A 17,341-nucleotide genomic window follows, 5' to 3' on the forward strand; every position below is an offset into this window, starting at 1 on the left:
TCCCAGGGAAACCCGACACCGGCAGCGCTCCTCGCGGCCGCCCAGGTGATAGGGAGGCAGGCGCGCCTACCTGGCCTCCTTCGCCACCCTTCTTCCCCGCGGGAGGAACTCAGAGCCACGCAGTAGGCCAGGAAGCCTTGCCAGGTTTGTAGTGCAGGGGGTCTGAGCGTCGGACTACGACTCTGGAGACAAGGGTTCGAATCCCTGCTCGGCCATTGAACGCCAATAATGCTTCTTTTTGAGTAAGACAACCTATATAAAATAAAAAAATGCCTCCCAATCCCGGCATATTTCCAATTTCCTATCCCTGGGCTGCAACTCCCACAATCCTCCTGGTAGATAAGATAGCTAGGTAGATAGATTGTTCAGGAGGAGTGCTGGGAGTTGCAGTCCGGGAATAAGTAGAGAAGAAAGGGGAGAAAGAGGAAGGGAAAGAAAAGGTGGGAGAGGAAGGGAAGAGGAAGACAAGGAAGGAAGGAGAGAATGAAAGGGAAAAAAAGGGAAGGAAGGAGAAAGAAAGGAGGAAAGAGGGAGGGAAGGTTGGCCACAGCAACTCGTGGCAGGTACAACTAGTTAATAATAATGAGGTATTATTATATTCCGTGTCTCTTTTCCTCCCTTATCAGAGACAAAGTGGCGCAATGGGTTAAACCCTTGTGCCAGCAGGACTGAAGACAGACAGGTAGCAGGTTTGAATCCGGGGAGAGCGTGGGTGAGCTCCCTCTGTCAGCTCCAGCTCCCCATGCAGGGACATGAGAGAAGCCTCCAACAAGGATGGTAAAACATCAAAACATCTGGGCATCCACTGGGCAACATCCTTGCACATGGCCAGTTCTCTCACCCCAGAAGCGACTTGCAGTTCCTCAAGTTGCTCCTGACATTAAAAAAAAAAAAAAGACACTCAAAGTGGTAAAAGTTTCCCCTGACATTAAGTCTAGTCGTGTCCGGTTCTGGGGGGTTGTCCGTAGACACCTCCAAAGTCATGTGGCCAGCATGACTGCATGGAGCACCACTACCTTCCCGCAGAAGCTGTACCTATTGATCTACTCACATTTACATGTTTTCAAACTGCTAGATTGGCAGAAGCTAGGCCTAACAGCAAGAGCTCACCCCGCTCCCCAGATTCAAACTGCCAACTTTTCGGTCAGCAAGTGAAACCTAAAGAATATAAACATACAGGGAGCATAGGTCAGCTCCACTGGCCACCAGTCTGCTACCAAGCACAATTCAAAGTGCTGGCTTTGGCCTATAAAGCCCTAAACGCTTTTTCTCTCTTAATCAAGATTCAGAAGCAGTGAACAGTGCTAAACACAATACAATATAAAAGCTAAAGACTGTAAGCTAAAAAAAGAATTAAACCAAACATTATTTAAACATAGTTACAGCCACTGCAACCATTAAAACCCTATTTAAAATACACTTTTCCTCACTAAATACAATCTAAAATCTAAAGACTATACACTAAAATAGAACTAAACTAAGCACTATTTAAGCATAGTTACAACCATTAAAACCTATTGAAAAATTATTATTATTATATGTCCAGAGCCCCCAGTGGCACAATGTGTTAAACCCTTGTGCTGGCTGAACTGTTGACCGAAAGGTTAGCAGTTCAAACCCGGGGAGCGGGGTGAGCTCCCATCTATCAGCTCCAGCTTCCTATGCAGGGACATGAGAGAAGCCTCCCACAGGATGGTAAAACATCTGGGTGTCCCCTGTGCAACATCCTTGCAGATGGCCAATTCTCTCACACCAGAGTGACTTGCAGTTTCTTGAGTCAATCCTGACACACACAAAAATGTATATGCCACATTTTCTCTCTTAATTGAGACTCAAAAGCAGCAAACAGTTCTAAACACAATACAATATAAAACCTAAAGAACATAAACACTAAAATAGAATTAAACCTACCACTATTTAAATTGTCAAAACTATTAAAACCATTGGGTTACTGTGAGTTTTCCGGGCTGTATGGCCATGTTCCAGAAGCATTCTCTCCTGAATATGGCCACACAGCCTGGAAAACTCACAGCAACCCAGTGATTCCAACCATGAAAGCCTTCAACAAAGTATTAAAACCATTAAAGATACATAAAGCACCACACAACACCCCCTGACTTGGTTCTTTAATACCTTCTTTTTTAAAAACCTGTATGAAGAGAAAGGTTTTAGCCTGCCACGGGAAAAAAAAATCCCTTTTAGGTTATAACATTATCTTTCCCCGATCAAAACTATCCAATATTTATAGTCCTTGGGTCAGCCTTCTCTGGAGCAGAAAAAATTATTATCAATATATAAAATAGTCATTTTTATCCTGCTTCTGTTTTTGTCATCATTTCTGACCCAATATTAGCCTAAGATGAACTTATCACAGGGTTTTGTTGACAAAACTTGCTCAGACAGTGTTTGCAGTTACATTTCTGAGAAAGATATCAGCAGTCTTGGACAATAAAAAAGCTTGAATTTTGAAACCTTTGTGGAGGACCCCCCCCCCTTCCACAAAGTGTAACAATATGGTATCTTTAATGGCTGTGCTACTTACTTAATCTATAGTAGTGGTTCTCAACCTTTCTAATACCACAGCCCCATGATTCCCTATTATGTTGTAGTGACCCCAAACCATAACATTATTTTTGTTGCTACTTCATACCTGTAATTTTCCTATGGTTATGAATCAACCTCTTTGACGCCCCCTCGAGCCCCCTCCCCCCCAGTGGTTCCGACCCCCAGGTTGAGAAACGCTGCCTTACATAGAAAAGAAAGGAATAAGTTTAATTCAGTTCCCACCCTTTGAAATCTATACTTGACCTTCTAAATTTGATTCCATTCTGCTCCTTGAAAGACTACAGTGAAGGACTACAGACTACTTTCCTATGTAAAAATAAAATAATAATGGGGAAATGTGACTTAAAGCTTGTACTTAATGGTTGTATTTAAAATAGAATGCAATGGGTTAAATCCAGCTATCTGGGGCTGCAGATGAAGAGAAGGACCTGCAGATATTAACTAAATAAATGATGAGGAAACACAACATACAAACTATCTACAGACCCACCAAGAAAATCCAACAAACACTACGTTCAGGAAAGGACAAGAGGGATCCTCTCACTTCTGCAGGAGTCTTCTGCAGGAGTTCACCATGCAGCTGTGGACAAGTCTACATAGGGACCACCAAACACAGCGCCCAAACACGAATCAAGGAACATGAAAAGCACTGCAGACTACTTCAGCCAGAGAAGTCAGCCATAGCAAAGCACCTGACACAGCATATTATTTGAGAACGCAGAAATGCTGGACCACTCTAACAATCACCATGTCAGACTACACAGAGAAGCCATTGAAATCCATAAGCATGTGGACAATTTAAACAGAAAGGAGAAAACCATGAAAATGAACAAAATCTGGCTACCAGTATTAAAAAAAACTCTAAAATTACAACAGCAAAACAGCAGAGAGGAAACAATCAGGGACATCTAATCACCTCTCAACAAAAGATTACACCAGGCACTAACAAGCCACACCAAACAACTGCTAGGCCATCAAATGCTAATCAAGGTGGTCAGTGAAACATTCACACCTAGCTCCAACAGTTCTTTGTCCCACCTTGGTCATTCCACAGATATATAAACCCATTTTCCTAGTTCCAACAGACCTCGCTACATCTGAGGATGCTTGCCATAGATGCAGGCGAAATGTCAGGAGAGAATGCCTCTAGAACATGGCCATATAGCACGAAAAACCCTACAACAACCCATGAAAGCCTTTGACAAAACTAAATATTAACAGGTCCTTCTCCTGCTCTGCAGCCCTCAATATAGCCCGAAAGCTGTCTCTGAAAAGAATCCTAACTTCCCAAAGATAGTGTTAGAAATGTATGGAGAAGTGGCTGCATTCAGAGATGGTTAAATATTCAGATCCCTGGAATTCCATCGTTCTAGTAGAATTGCATCCTTCTGAGGTCAATTATGAGTATTTATAATGAAACACAACTTACATATAGAGCAGAATTAAGCAATGTTGAGACTTCAAAGAGAAATGTATTTCACTTTCCCAATAAATAAGAATGGGTGTTAAAATGGTGAACCTAGGCAAGATTATATCCTTGTTTTCCAGACCATATATAAACACTGCTCTGTCCAATATGTACCTATTTATGGGCATTTAATTATGGGGTAAACCATCTTGTGTTCTTGCATGGGTACAGAGAGAACCAAGCACAAATGTAATAATTTTACAATGGTCTGACTAATCTGAAAATAGGCAATGCTATTCTGCAAAAGGTATGTGGATTATGTGTTTAAAGATTTGGGATTATTCTCCTTAATTGTATAAGGCACAACGTAGGACCAAAGAAATGTTTCAGTTGTTATACCAACCAACTGGTATGCATGTTTGCTCAGGAATTATATGAATTACACAATGTGCAAATGTGTTCTTGCTTCCTGAAATCAATCCATCCTAATTGCAGCAGTGGGAACACACTAACTAGTTCTGGATGAAGAGCATCTAAGTGCTAAGTGACTGTGGAAATGTGATCCCTTCAAAATAGCTCACTTAAAAGAGTTTTCAGTATGCGGACACTGAATTGCTTGCACAACCCACTGTTTTATCATAAATCTGTATTCAGATATAACATTAGCATATAGTACATAGCTATTATATTTATTTTTTCATCTTGTTTCCTTAAGCAGTGACCTCAAGTTTCCTTTCCAAAGAGCCCAAAAAGTGTTCAGCCAAGTTCTTCCTCTTCAGCTAGTGTGAAGTCTTCAAACCAATAACATTAGATTTCTTTACTCAAAAACCTCTGGTTACCTCATAGTTCCTTTGTTGTAGAGATCCTAGTTATTACAGTGAAACAAGTCTTCTTCACAACTACCTCATGAAGCTACTAAAATGAGGCAGCTGTCTGATATAAAATTAATTTCGGTGTAGACAGCACTCATTAATTTCAACACACACAAAGGAATGCATGGGCAAATGAACAACTTCAAATGAAATGTATTAAAAAATTCATCCCAAACAAGATAGCTCTCTGAGTATGCATGTCTGTGCATCAGTTTCTGCACCTGGAAGGAATCGTCCCATCCGCTATACATTTCAACACTTTCATTATTCATCTTAGCAATGCCTAAATAAACATTGCTACTTATTTGAATCTGACTTTCTCCCAGAACTGGGATCAGTTCACATCAGATACAGATAAAAAACAAATAGTCATATCTCCATATCTATTGGAATTAGGGGCACAGGAGTCCTGGGAATATGAAAAAATGCAAATAAGGAAACTGGGGATTTTTTTTTTCATTAGGGGATACCTATTTATTTATTTATTTACAGTATTTACATTCTGCTCTTCTCACCCCACAGGGAACTCAGGGCGGATTACAATGCACATATACATGGCAAACATTCAATGCCATTTAGACATACAACATATATAGACAGACACAGAGTCATTAACATTCCAGCTTTTTCCGGCTTCATGAACCTCGATTACAGTCACAGGGGGAGCTGCCACGACACAGAGCCCTTTGATGGAGTACTTCCTCATTCTTCTGCATGCTGCTGAAAGGTTTTACAGTGTTGTAAATTAGTTAAATTAGGCTCCCCGCAAAAAGCGGTACCTAAATTTCCTACTTGACAGGTACAACTGTCTTTAGGGCTGCATAGGTTGACAGTAAGCTATATTATTAATGGTTGGGACCTTACTCCCAACTCGAGCTTGCTTTGAACTCATGACCTCTCGGTCAGTAGTGATGATTTAATGCAGCTGGCTAGCTGCACCACAGCATGATCTCTAGTACTTTCTAGGCATTCCAGAGTGACTCCATAGCTAACTTTCATTGGTAATTGAGAACAGTATTGCAGTGGAAGACAAAGGTTCCTAGAGAGGTGTTTTCTTTAGAAATCTTTAGGTTCTCCAGCTTGACTTGAAGAATCTGACCATAGCGTCATACTAGAGGACCTAGAGATTCTGCACTTTCAATCCAAAACTACATGCTGGTAATCAAAGTTAGTACTGTAGACTTAAAAAAATCTGGATTTTGTATTTTTAAAACAAACCACCCTCTCAGATGTACATTCCTTGGATATGCTTGGAATGTTTGTTAAGCATCCCAGTTTGGGAGCTATCCTTCCGATAAGAAGGCCTGAATAAATAGGAGTATAGTGTCTAGATCCAGGGAAGTCATGCTACCCTTCTATTCTGCCTTGGTCAGACCACACCTGGAATACTGTGTCCAAGATGGAATGTGTCCAGAGGAGGGCAACGAAAATGATCAAGGATCTGGAGAACAAGTCCTATGAGGAGCAGCTTAAAGAGCAGGACATATTCAGCCTGTAGAAGAGAAGGCTGAGAGGAGACATGGTGGCCATGTATAAATATTTGAGGGGAAGTCATGGGGAGGAAGTAGCAAGCTTGTTTTCTGCTGCCCTGGAGACTACAACACGGAAAAATGGCTTCAAATTACAGGAAAGGAGATTCTACCTAAACATTAGGAAGAACTTCCTAACTACGAGCGCTCTTCAGCAGTGGAACTCTGTGCCCTGAAGCGTGGTGGAGTCTCCTCCTTTGGAGGCTTTTAAACTGAGGCTGGATGGCCATCTGTCAGGTGTGCTTTGGATGCAGTTTTCCTGCTTCTTGGCAGAGGGTTGAACTGGATGGCCCACAAGGTCTCTTCCTACTCTATGATTCTATGAGACACCAAAATGGTCAACACTCATTTTGGTGCCTCAAACATTATACCGGTTTCTGGGTATATTTGACCTGCTGATTCAAAAAATGGCATACGTTTCCCCCTAATAGCTCCAGTTTTTTAAATACAGAACATATGCCATCTACCCTTTGCTATCTACTAGACCATATAACATCATGATCACCATGTCTAAGAAAGTAGAGCTGATCTGGTCTATTCAATGCCAGGAACAGGCCTAAAAACCAAGACACCAAGGAGAAATTTTTTGTTGTTGTTGGACTGTGTAATTACTAACTGGGGAGAGCACCCTTTGTCTAACCAACCCTCAGCCACTCCAACTGATCGGCTCAGGTTTTTCCAAAAGCAGCCTATCCCACAACAGCCCACAAATGAAGAGAAAGTGAAAGAAGACAGTGGGAAAGACCAGGGAGGAAAAAGAGAAAGAAATGGGATTCATGTTCCTTTGGCTCTGGGTTCGTCCATCATAGATTTCAACCCTACTCACGGTTAAATGCGGTTCTCTTCAGATTATTTACTCCTATTAAAGACTTGGTTATAGAGACAAAACATAGATCCCTTACACAAAATCATGTAAGGACAGGTCTCTGAAGTTATCCAAAACCCCAAATGTTTGGCGCTCTTTTCATCTGGCTCCCTTTCAAGAAAATGCCAACTACCTTAATCCCAATTACATGTGATAAACAGCTGTCTGGCTGTTTTTCATAAATTAATCTCGCCCATCGGCATAATTGAGAGGTGGGACATAAGGTGTGTATTTGTTATTTCTGTCTTTAAATCTTTTGCTATTCTAATTTTAGTAGAAGATGAGCCAGAAATTACAATTCATTATGTTTTATGGCACCATGTTTCCAAGGATTTTTCTTCAGTGGTGTACCTTGAATTTCTACCTACCACAACAAAGCTGAGATATATTAGGCCCTATATAGCATCTCCACCATCTTGGTCAAGCATTGTTGCCAGTATATCTCAATATCAAGAAATATATTTCAATATTATCATCTTTGTATCAAGTCTCCACAAACAACACATCTTATTCTTAAACAAAATCATCCGCTCAGTAGAAAACTCTACGTAGAATGGTAAATAATCTGACTGCATTGAAGTTTATTCAAGTTACTTGTTACTATGACCAAGTGAATCCTGCAAAGAATTTTGCATATGGAATGTTTCTCTTTATGACTCCATCTACTTTCTTCAAGGGCATTAATTCCATCTTCCTATAGATTGGTGTTTCTTAACCTGGGGGTCTGGACCCCTGGACGGGTCATGAAGGGGTGTCAGAGGGGTTGCCAAAGACCATCAGAAAACACAGTCTTTTCTGTTGGCCATGGGGGTTCTTTGTGAGAAGTTTGGAGCAATTCTGACATTGGTGGGGTTCTTTGATTTTAGGTGAGCTATAAATCCCAGCAACTACATCTCCCAAATGTCACAGACTATTGTCCCCAAACTCCACCAGTGTTCATATTTGGGTACATTGAGTATTCATGCCAAGTTTGGTCCAGATCCATCATAGTTTGAGTCCACAGTGCTCTCTGGATGTAGGTGAACTACAACTCAAAAACTCAAGATCAATGCCCACCAAATCCTTCCAGTATTTTCTGTTAGTCATGGGAGTTCTGTGTGCCAAGTTTGGCCCAGTTCCATAGTTGGTGGAGAGCAGAATGCTCTTTGATTGTAGGTGAACTATAAATCCCTGCAACTAAAACTCCAAATGACAAAATCAATACCCTCCACAACCCCATCAGTATCAAGTATTTGTACCAGATTTGGTCCAGTGAATCAAAATGCATCCTGCATATCAGGTATTTACCTAAAGATTCATAAAAGTAGGAAAATTAGAGTTATGAAGTAGCAACAAAAATAATGTTATGGTTGGGGGTCACCACAACATGAGGAACTGTGTTAAGGAATCACAGCATTAGGAAGGTTGAGAACCACTGATGCAATGTAACGGTGGCCCCCAGTCTTTTACAGATTTGTTCACGGAGTTCTCTAATCAATATAGACAGTTTATCCATCTCTGCATTCTCAGGGATTTTTGCAATTCGTTATTCTTTTGTTGAGAGACCAGTATTTTCCCATTTTTGAGCATAAAGCAGTCTTGCTGCCAAAATCGTGTAGTACAATACTCTCAGTTTGGTCATTTGCGATTTGCAATAAAAAATAGTTCTGGATTCTGATGGACTCTAATTTTAAAAATGTCTTGCATCTGTATCAGCTTCCAATCCTTCTTTGCTTTTTTGCAGGTTCACCAATTTAAACAGTTTTTAATGTTTTTACGTTAACCTGGTTGAAATGCACTTCATTTTAGAGACTCGAGGAAGGTCTCAATATTTTAAAATGCACTTAAAACTGCAATCCTTTGTACACTTTTTAAAAGTGTTCAGCCAGTTCAGTTGCATTTTCTTCCTCATAATCAAGAATAGGATCAAGCTGTATGATTTGTATGTTGCGTTCGAACTGTAGCTCCATCCATTATTGTTAGTAGATGTTCCCCAATCTTTCCAAAGTTATATTTTAAATACCAAAAATGCTCAATGACCCCATGATCTGTCATTGATTAACTCCAGTTGTGTTGTGGTGAAGTTGGTTTAGTGCCCAATGCAAAAATGCTGACTTCAGATGTTAGCATCTTAATAGCGGTATCTTTCATTGGGAGCTTTTTAGGGATAAAGTTCTAAATAAATGCTAAGTTTCATTTTGCATATTTTCTCCGCCCACATTTGGGAACAGACTAGATTTTTCTAACCCAGTACTGTTTATTTTATGTCGTCTAATGTTTAAACAAAGGGGGTTGTTATTTTTCCCCAACATTTCCTGTTACCCTATCTTGTGGCAGTTTCACTTTACATGTTTTCTACAGGGAGAGAAACTGTGTGTAGAAGGGAAGAAAAGGGCCTGAAACGAACTTGCTTTCCCTGTTGACATTTGTTTAAACATCAGTGATGCAGTTATGGCAACATACACATATGTTTTTAAACAGAATGAGGAATACAGTTCCCTTTCCAGCAAGAAGAAAGTTATGTAAGAAAAATGCTACATATTAATTCCTGTATTTAAATTGAAATGCCACACTTCCAAATGTTTCTAAACATAAAAGGCTGTTCCATCAAAACAGAAGCCCATCAAGGATATTGCAAGGGTTCTGATACATAAGTTCATAATAAAGCACACAATGCTCCTGTTTATTTACAGTAAACTCTCAGTTAATTGGCACCCGTAAGGATTGGTAGAAGCAGGATAAATGTAATTTCAGGTTGCTTTAGAGATACTATTAAAAATAGCCCTCACTAATACTATTCCTCACACGGTTCTGTACCATAAACTCTGTATTGACTTGATATTAGTATTGAAATGCAGTAATTAAAAGCAAATAAAGACAAATTTAACTTAACATATCACTGTGTGCTGTGTTACTGTTTTATAAAAACAGCTTTTTAAATTTAAAGTATTATTTCGTTGATTTTATTTGCTTTTTGCTTGAGAGTTCATCATTTCTGTCATATTTGAATGTTAGATATGCAGTGGCTGATTGGTTATGTTATCATTTAATTTTGTTTATCTGTGATAATTTTAAATTTTATTATAGTTGTGAATTTTCTTTTGGGATCTGGGGGTTGTTTATTTCTCTTTGTTAGTGTATTCTGGCATTGAATGTTTGCCTTTTTTTTTTTTTTGAAACCACCCCGAGTTACTTTGGGGAGATAGGGCAGTATATAAATAAAGATTATGAGTATTAGTATTACCAAACTAACAGAATGAAGTTCAACAGAAATGCAGAGGTAGAGAATGGGGGTAGGGTGGGGTGGGGTGGGTGGTGGTGCCTGGCTCTATAGCAGTACATGTGAAAAAGATCTTGGAGTCCTCGTGAACAAGTTAAACATGAGCCAACAATGTCATGCGGCAACTTAAAAAGCCAATGGGATTTTGGCCTGTATAAACAGGAATATAATGTCTAGATCCAGGGAAGTCATGCTACCCCTCTATTCAGTCTTGGTCAAACCACACTTGGAATACTGTTTCCAATTCTGGGCACCACAATTGAAGGGAGATGTTGACAAGCTGGAATGTGTCCAAAGGAGCTGACGAAAATGATCAGAGGTCTGGAGAACAAGTCATGTGAGGAGCGGTTTAAAGAGCTGGGCATGTTTAACCTGAAGAAGCGAAGGCTGAGATGAAACATGATGGCTATATTTAAATATGTGAGGGGAAGTCATGGGGAGGAGGGAGCAAGCTTGTTTTCTGCTGCCCTGGAGACCAGGACATGAAACAATGGCTTCAAACTATTGGAAAGGAGATTCCCCCTGAACATTAGGAAGGACTTTCTGACTGTGGGAGCAGTTCAGCAATGGAACTCTCAGTGTGGTGGAGGCTTCTTCTTTGGAGGCTTTTAAGCAGAGGCTGGGTGGCCATCTGTCAGGGGTGCTTTGAATGCAATTTTCCTGCTTCTTGGCAGGGGGTTGGACTGGATGGTGCACGAGGTCTCTTCCAACTCTATGATTCTATGATGTTATTCTATGATTCTATTCAGAGACTGACTCCGGTTGCCTGAGTTCTGAGAGTCTACTGCAGAGCTTTCCAAACTTTTCATGTTGGTGAAACTTTTTAGTTATGTATCATTTTGTGACACAGTAATTCAGTTTAACTAGCAAACCAGAGGTTAAACAAACCCCTATAAGAAATATGGACACATACATAAATTGTAATAACAAATGCATCAGGACACAACATATCTCATGAAAGCCTTTCATTTATATTTTTCAAAATGTGATTTATTGCTTATTGTATGAAGCTTCAGAGGTTTCTCCTTCCGTTCACACAACACACCAACACAGTACACAACACAGTACTATGTCGTGACACACAGTTTGGAAAGCTTTGGCCTACTGTATATAGTTAAAGCAGTTGGCAGAGTCCACATAGGAATGTTTCAGAAAACTTTGTGAACTATGGTAGCTCATCAGTTCAGATTCCACTTCTCATGCATATGGCTTATACTCAGAAACCCCTTTGGACAGAATCCACTTACTGCATTAACTTAGCAGTTTGACTTTTTCCAGGGTTGCCCAGCATTGGAAGGGAATGCAGACAAAAATCTGATTCCAAGCAGGCTACTTCTCCATTGTCTTATTTCCTGCATGTCTGCTGCTTTCTTCTACGGCTTGTACTGGCATACTTATGCCAATGTAATACGCCCACAGGACTCTGCTTGCAACTTATAATTTCTCCTGGAAAAGCATTTTCCTCTCTTCTGTTTTTCTGCAGTTTGGAAATAATCTGTGATTGCAGTCCCTTAACTCTGTTGGTTAAAATTGATCTTCTCCCACTAATAAAATAAGAAGGCAACACTTATTGGAAATAGGTTCCATTGACACAGCAGGATTTGCTCTTATGGATAAAGTTTTTCCCCCTGATCTATCTATTAAAGCTAATTAAAGGCTGCAGCTCTGTAATTAATAGAAGTAACTAAAATAAACTGAACCAGTAATTTAATCTAATTCAAGAGTGTCATTTTTTAAAAAGTAAACATGATTACCTGCATTTTTATTTTCCTACATGTGATTCCCCCCCCCCCCCCCCCAACTTTTTATGACAGCCATCTTTAAGATTGGGTCAAAAAAACTGCCCCAAGGTAAGATTCATAGCTGAGAGGATAAAGGAAAGGAAATCAGAAAATAAAATAAATGTGGATTTGTAAAATTAAACTTGGGATGGAAGTTAGGCTGGAAAATTTACTTTATTGATGGATTTATTCTTATATAATAGCTAGGGCTATTTGTCGTGCAATAAGGAAGGTGAAGCCTAGATACTGTAATGTTTGTGCAGCTAATATGCGGTAATTATGAGCTTTGATGGTACATAAAAGGAATACACTATCGTACATCTCAGGGCGGGGGGAAAATTACTTTTAATTTATAGATCGGAATAGGTATAAAAGGCAAACTACCTTGTTTTCTGAACCTCTCAGACAATATGGCCCCAAAAGAATATTACTTCTTTTCTTGCAACTGTCAAAAGAAATTGAGAGAAATAATACTTTAAATAAAATTTAAAATAAATGAATTTGGATACTACAGAAAAATAAGTTGTTAAAGGAAAAGGTAAAGTTTTCCCCTTGACATTAAGTCACCTCCATATCTAACCCGAAGAGCTGGCGTTGTCCATAGACACCTCCAAGGTCATGCGGCCAGCATGACTGCATGGAGTGCCGTTACCTTCCCCCAGAAGCGGTACCTATTGATCTACTCATATTTGCATGTTTTCAAACTGCTAGGTTGGCAGAAGCTGGAGCTACCAGCAGGAAAATTAGAGTTAGGAGCTCAGCAGGAAAAATAGCTCACTCTGTCCCTGGATTCGAACTGCTGACCTTTCAGTCAGCAAGTACTTACTTACTTAGGCAATCCCTTGTTGGACGAGTAGGATAGTCTTCCATGATCAGTATTCTTGTGGATCCGTAGGTTACTATGGAGCCCTATTCTTGACCTGCATCTTCTCCCACAGTGAGGGCATTGGTTTCCAGGTGGAAGGCGGTCTCAGTTGGGGTTGGCTTGCTGCACCTTCCTCTTGGCACATTTCTCTCTTTCACCCTCCATTCATGCCTCTTCAAATTTTGCAGCACTTCTGGTCACAGCTGACCCCCAGCTGGAGCTGGAGCACTCAAGGGCCAGGGCTTCCCAGTTCTCAGTGTCTATGCCAGAGTTTTTAAGGTTGGCTTTGAGCCCATCTTTACATCTCTTTTCCTGCCCACCAACATTCCGTTTTCCGTTCTTGAGTTCGGAGTTGATCAACTGCTTTGGAAGACAGTGATCAGGCATCCGGACAATGTGGCCGGTCCAGCAGAGTTGATGGCAGAGGACCATTGCTTCAATGCTGGTGGTCTTTGCTTCTTCCAGCACGCTGACGTTTGTCTGCTTGTCTTCCCAAGAAATTTGCAGGATTTTCCGGAGGCAGCGCTGATGGAATCGTTCCAGGAGTTGCATGTGACATCTGTAGACAGTCCACGTTTCGCAGGCATATAGCAGGTTGGGAGGACAATAGCTTTATAAACAAGCACTTTGGTATCCCTACGGATGTCCCAGTCCTCAAACACTCTCTTCTTCATTCGGAAAAATGCTGCATTCGCAGAGCTCAGGCGGTGTTGTATTTCAGTGTCGATGTTGACTTTGGTGGAGAGGTGGCTGCCAAGGTAGCGGAAATGGTCAACATTTTCTAATGTTACACCATTAAGCTGTATCTCTGGCATTGGAGAGGGAATGGCTGGTGACCGCTGGAACAGCACTTTGGTTTTCTCGATGTTCAATGACAGGCTGAGCTTCTCGTATGCTTCTGCAAAGGTGTTTAGAGTGGCTTGTACGTCTTCTTCTGAATGCGCACAGACGACATTGTCATCAGCATACTGAAGTTCTATAACAGATGTTGTTGTAACCTTAGTTTTGGCTTTCAGTCTGCTGAGGTTAAATAGCTTGCCATCTGTCTGATAGATGATTTCCACTCCTTTGGGAAGCTTCCCATCAATAAGGTGAAGTATCATAGCGATGAAGATGGAGAATAAAGTTTGGGCAATAAGACATCTCTGTTTGACACCTGATTCCACCTTAAATGGGTCACTTTGGGAGCCGCTGCTGTCCAAGACTGTTGCCATCATGTCACCATGGAGGAGTCGCAGGATGTTCACAAATTTGTTAGGGCACCCGATTTTTTGTAGGATGGTCCAGAGGGCGCTGCAATTCACTGTGTCGAATCCCTTTGCAAGGTCAATGAATGCCATGTACAGAGGTTGATTTTGTTTCCTGCATTTTTCATGGAGCTGACGTGCAGTGAAGATCATGTCCACTGTTCCTCTGGAGGGGTAGAAGCCGTTGTGGGATTCTGGGAGGGTGTCTTCTGAGAGGGGCAGAAAGCGGTTTGCAAGGATTCCTACGAGGATTTTCCCAGCTGAGGTTAGAAGGCAAAATACCTCGATAGTTTCCGCAGTCTGTTCTTTCCCTTCTTTTGAAGAGGGTGATGATGGTGGCATCCTTGAAATCTGCTGGGATTTTCTCGGTCACCCACACTTTTTCTATGAGCTGGTGGAATTGTTGTGTCAGCTCAGGTCCTCCCTCTTTAAAGATTTCAGCAGGGATCCCATCAGGTTCACTGGCTTTGTTATTTTTTTGTTGGCTGATGGCATTGCTGACTTCTTCCAAACTAGGCAGTGCTGCAAGCTCATCCCTGGTTTGTTGTTGCGGGATTTGTGAGAGAACCTCTTCGGCCACATTGGAGCTGCGGTTCAGGAGGCTTTGGTAGTGTTCTTTCCAATGTAGTGCAATTGAGTTTTTGTCCTTCAGGAGTTTGGTTCCATCTGATGAGCGTAGAGGCTGTATGCCATGGTTTCTTGGTCCATTGATAAGCTTTGTGGCTTTGAAAAATCCCTGAGCATCATGGGTATCTGCCTGGTGTTGGATTTCTTCAGCTTTCTTTGTCCACCAGTTGTTCTTGAGTTCTCTTGTCCTTCTTTGGACCTCAGCTTTTGCACTGGTGTAGATCTTTTTCTTAGCAGCACAGTTGATGTCTCTCTGCCATGTTTGCAAGGCTTTCCTTTTCTTGTCAATTAGCTGTTGGATCTCGTTGTCATTTTCGTCAAACCAATCTTGATGTTTCTTGGTTTGATATCCAATAGTTTCTTCACAGGCTGTGATGATGGAGGTCTTCAGTTTGTTCCAATGTTCGTCAACATTTTCGGGGTGTTCTGTGGGTAGATGGTCCTTGAGTGCTGTTTGGAGAAGGGCTCGTTTGGAGGGCTCCTGAAGGACTTGGGTGTTCATTTTGCGCATTGTCTTTCTTCCTTGGAGTCTGTGTTTGGGAGCGATCTTGATAGCCTTCGTGGATTGGATTAGCCTGTGGTCTGTCCAGCAGTCATCAGCACCTGTCATGGCTCTTGTGAGGAGCACGTCACAGTGGTCTCTGGCACGTGTGATTACATAGTCTAAGAGGTGCCAATGGTTTGACCAAGGGTGCTTCCATGATGTCTTGAACTTGTTTTTCTGGCTGAAGAGGGTGTTGGTGATGACAAGGTTGTGTTCTGTACATTTGGTGAGAAGCAGGATGCCATTTGAGTTGCTGTTTCCAACCCCGTCTTTTCCTATGGTCCCTGGCCACAGGTTGAAGTCTCACTCGACTCTTGCATTAAAGTCCCCCAGGAGGATGATTTTGTCCTCCTTAGGTATCTCCGATAGGACGGTGTCCAGCTGACAGTAAAATCTTTCCTTGATGTCTTCATCAGCATCTAGTGTTGGTGCATAAGCACTTATGATGGTTACCTGTTGGTTTTTGGCAAAATCAATTCGGAGGGTTGAGAGTCGTTCATTGATGCCAGTGGTCCTTCGGTCAGATGTTTCACCAGATCATTTCTGATAGCAAAGCCAACTCCGTGCATTCTTTGGTCTTCTTTGGGCAGTCCCTTCCAGAAGAAGGTGTAGCCTCTTTTTTCTTCCTTGAGCTTCCTTCTTCCTGCTCTTCAGGTCTCCTGAAGTGCTGCTATGTCGATGTTCAAGCGTCTCAGCTCCCTTGCAATGATGGCAGTTCTGCGTTCGGGGTGTTCACTGTCAGTGTTGTCCCTCAGTGTCCACACATTCCATGTGCAGAAGTTCATTTTTCATTTTTGGCCGCAGGGTGGTGACCCCACTGGACCTCAGGGATAAGAGAGGCAGACTATGTTTAGGGCACCTTTTCTAGCCCCCTCCCCGTGTGGGGTGAGCAGAGTGGGTCCTAAAAAGGGCTGCTCAGTCATGGATACAGCTGCCGAACTACTCAACTCTCTCAGACCTTGAGGTAGAACGACTGAGTCCGTATCCACCGCCCATGTGCCAGTCTGTGACTAGGGGCTTCCAGATTTCACAGTCCTGCCCCCGTCGCCACTCGCTGATCGCCTTGGGACTTTTGTTGGTTTGTTTTTGTTTTCTTTGGAAGACGCCTGTGTGTGAGTTTTTTTAATGTGTGGAGGTCAGTACACAGCTGATCAACACACAGTGGTGGTGGCTTCTCAATTTGTTGCAGCCTTCTTCCACCTTCACAGCCGTTGTAACATGTACCATGTTATCCTCTGCCTGCTCCACCGTTGAGGTCTTTGGGTCTTCGGACTGTGCTTGGTCTGGAACCTCCCCTGCAGCCACTCCTGGGAGAGCACGACTCCAGTGGTTGTGCCTGCAGGTTCATTGGAACACGCAAGCCCCCTCACCACGACAAGGTGGCAGTCCATCAAGCTGCTTAGTTTAACCTGCTGCCCTACCATGACCCTTGTTTGTTTTAATTTGTTTTAATTATTGTATTTCAATATTAATAGCAAATCAGTACAGAGTTAATGGTATGGTATAGTATGGGATATAGTATTAGTTAGGCCTATTTTTAATAGTAACTCTCAAACAACCAGAAACTACTTTTATCTAACATCTACCAATCCCCATAGGTACCGGTTAACGGAGAGTCTAGTGTATATTTGAATGACTGAGAGCATGAGTTCTTCATGCACAGTTATTAATTTTTCATTTGATATTGTGATGGCCATTACTGTGAATCTGATTATGTGTGGTATTTGCTTCCGTACCTTAAAATGCTTAGTCAGTCTGCATATTTGTAAATTAAATAGA

General features: G+C 41.6%; 1 long non-coding RNA gene across 1 annotated transcript; it reads left to right on the top strand.

Annotated features, from left to right (window-relative positions):
- The first annotated feature begins 101 nt into the window (after nt 1-101).
- Nucleotides 102-10,110, top strand: LOC137097194 (uncharacterized). Its single transcript, XR_010910043.1, has 2 exons — nt 102-144; nt 5,368-10,110. It is a non-coding gene; the product is annotated as an uncharacterized lncRNA (long non-coding RNA).
- The last annotated feature ends 7,231 nt before the right edge of the window (nt 10,111-17,341 follow it).

This window comes from Anolis sagrei, chromosome 5 (assembly GCF_037176765.1).
Source record: "Anolis sagrei isolate rAnoSag1 chromosome 5, rAnoSag1.mat, whole genome shotgun sequence".
Classification (NCBI taxonomy): Eukaryota; Metazoa; Chordata; class Lepidosauria; order Squamata; family Dactyloidae; genus Anolis; species Anolis sagrei.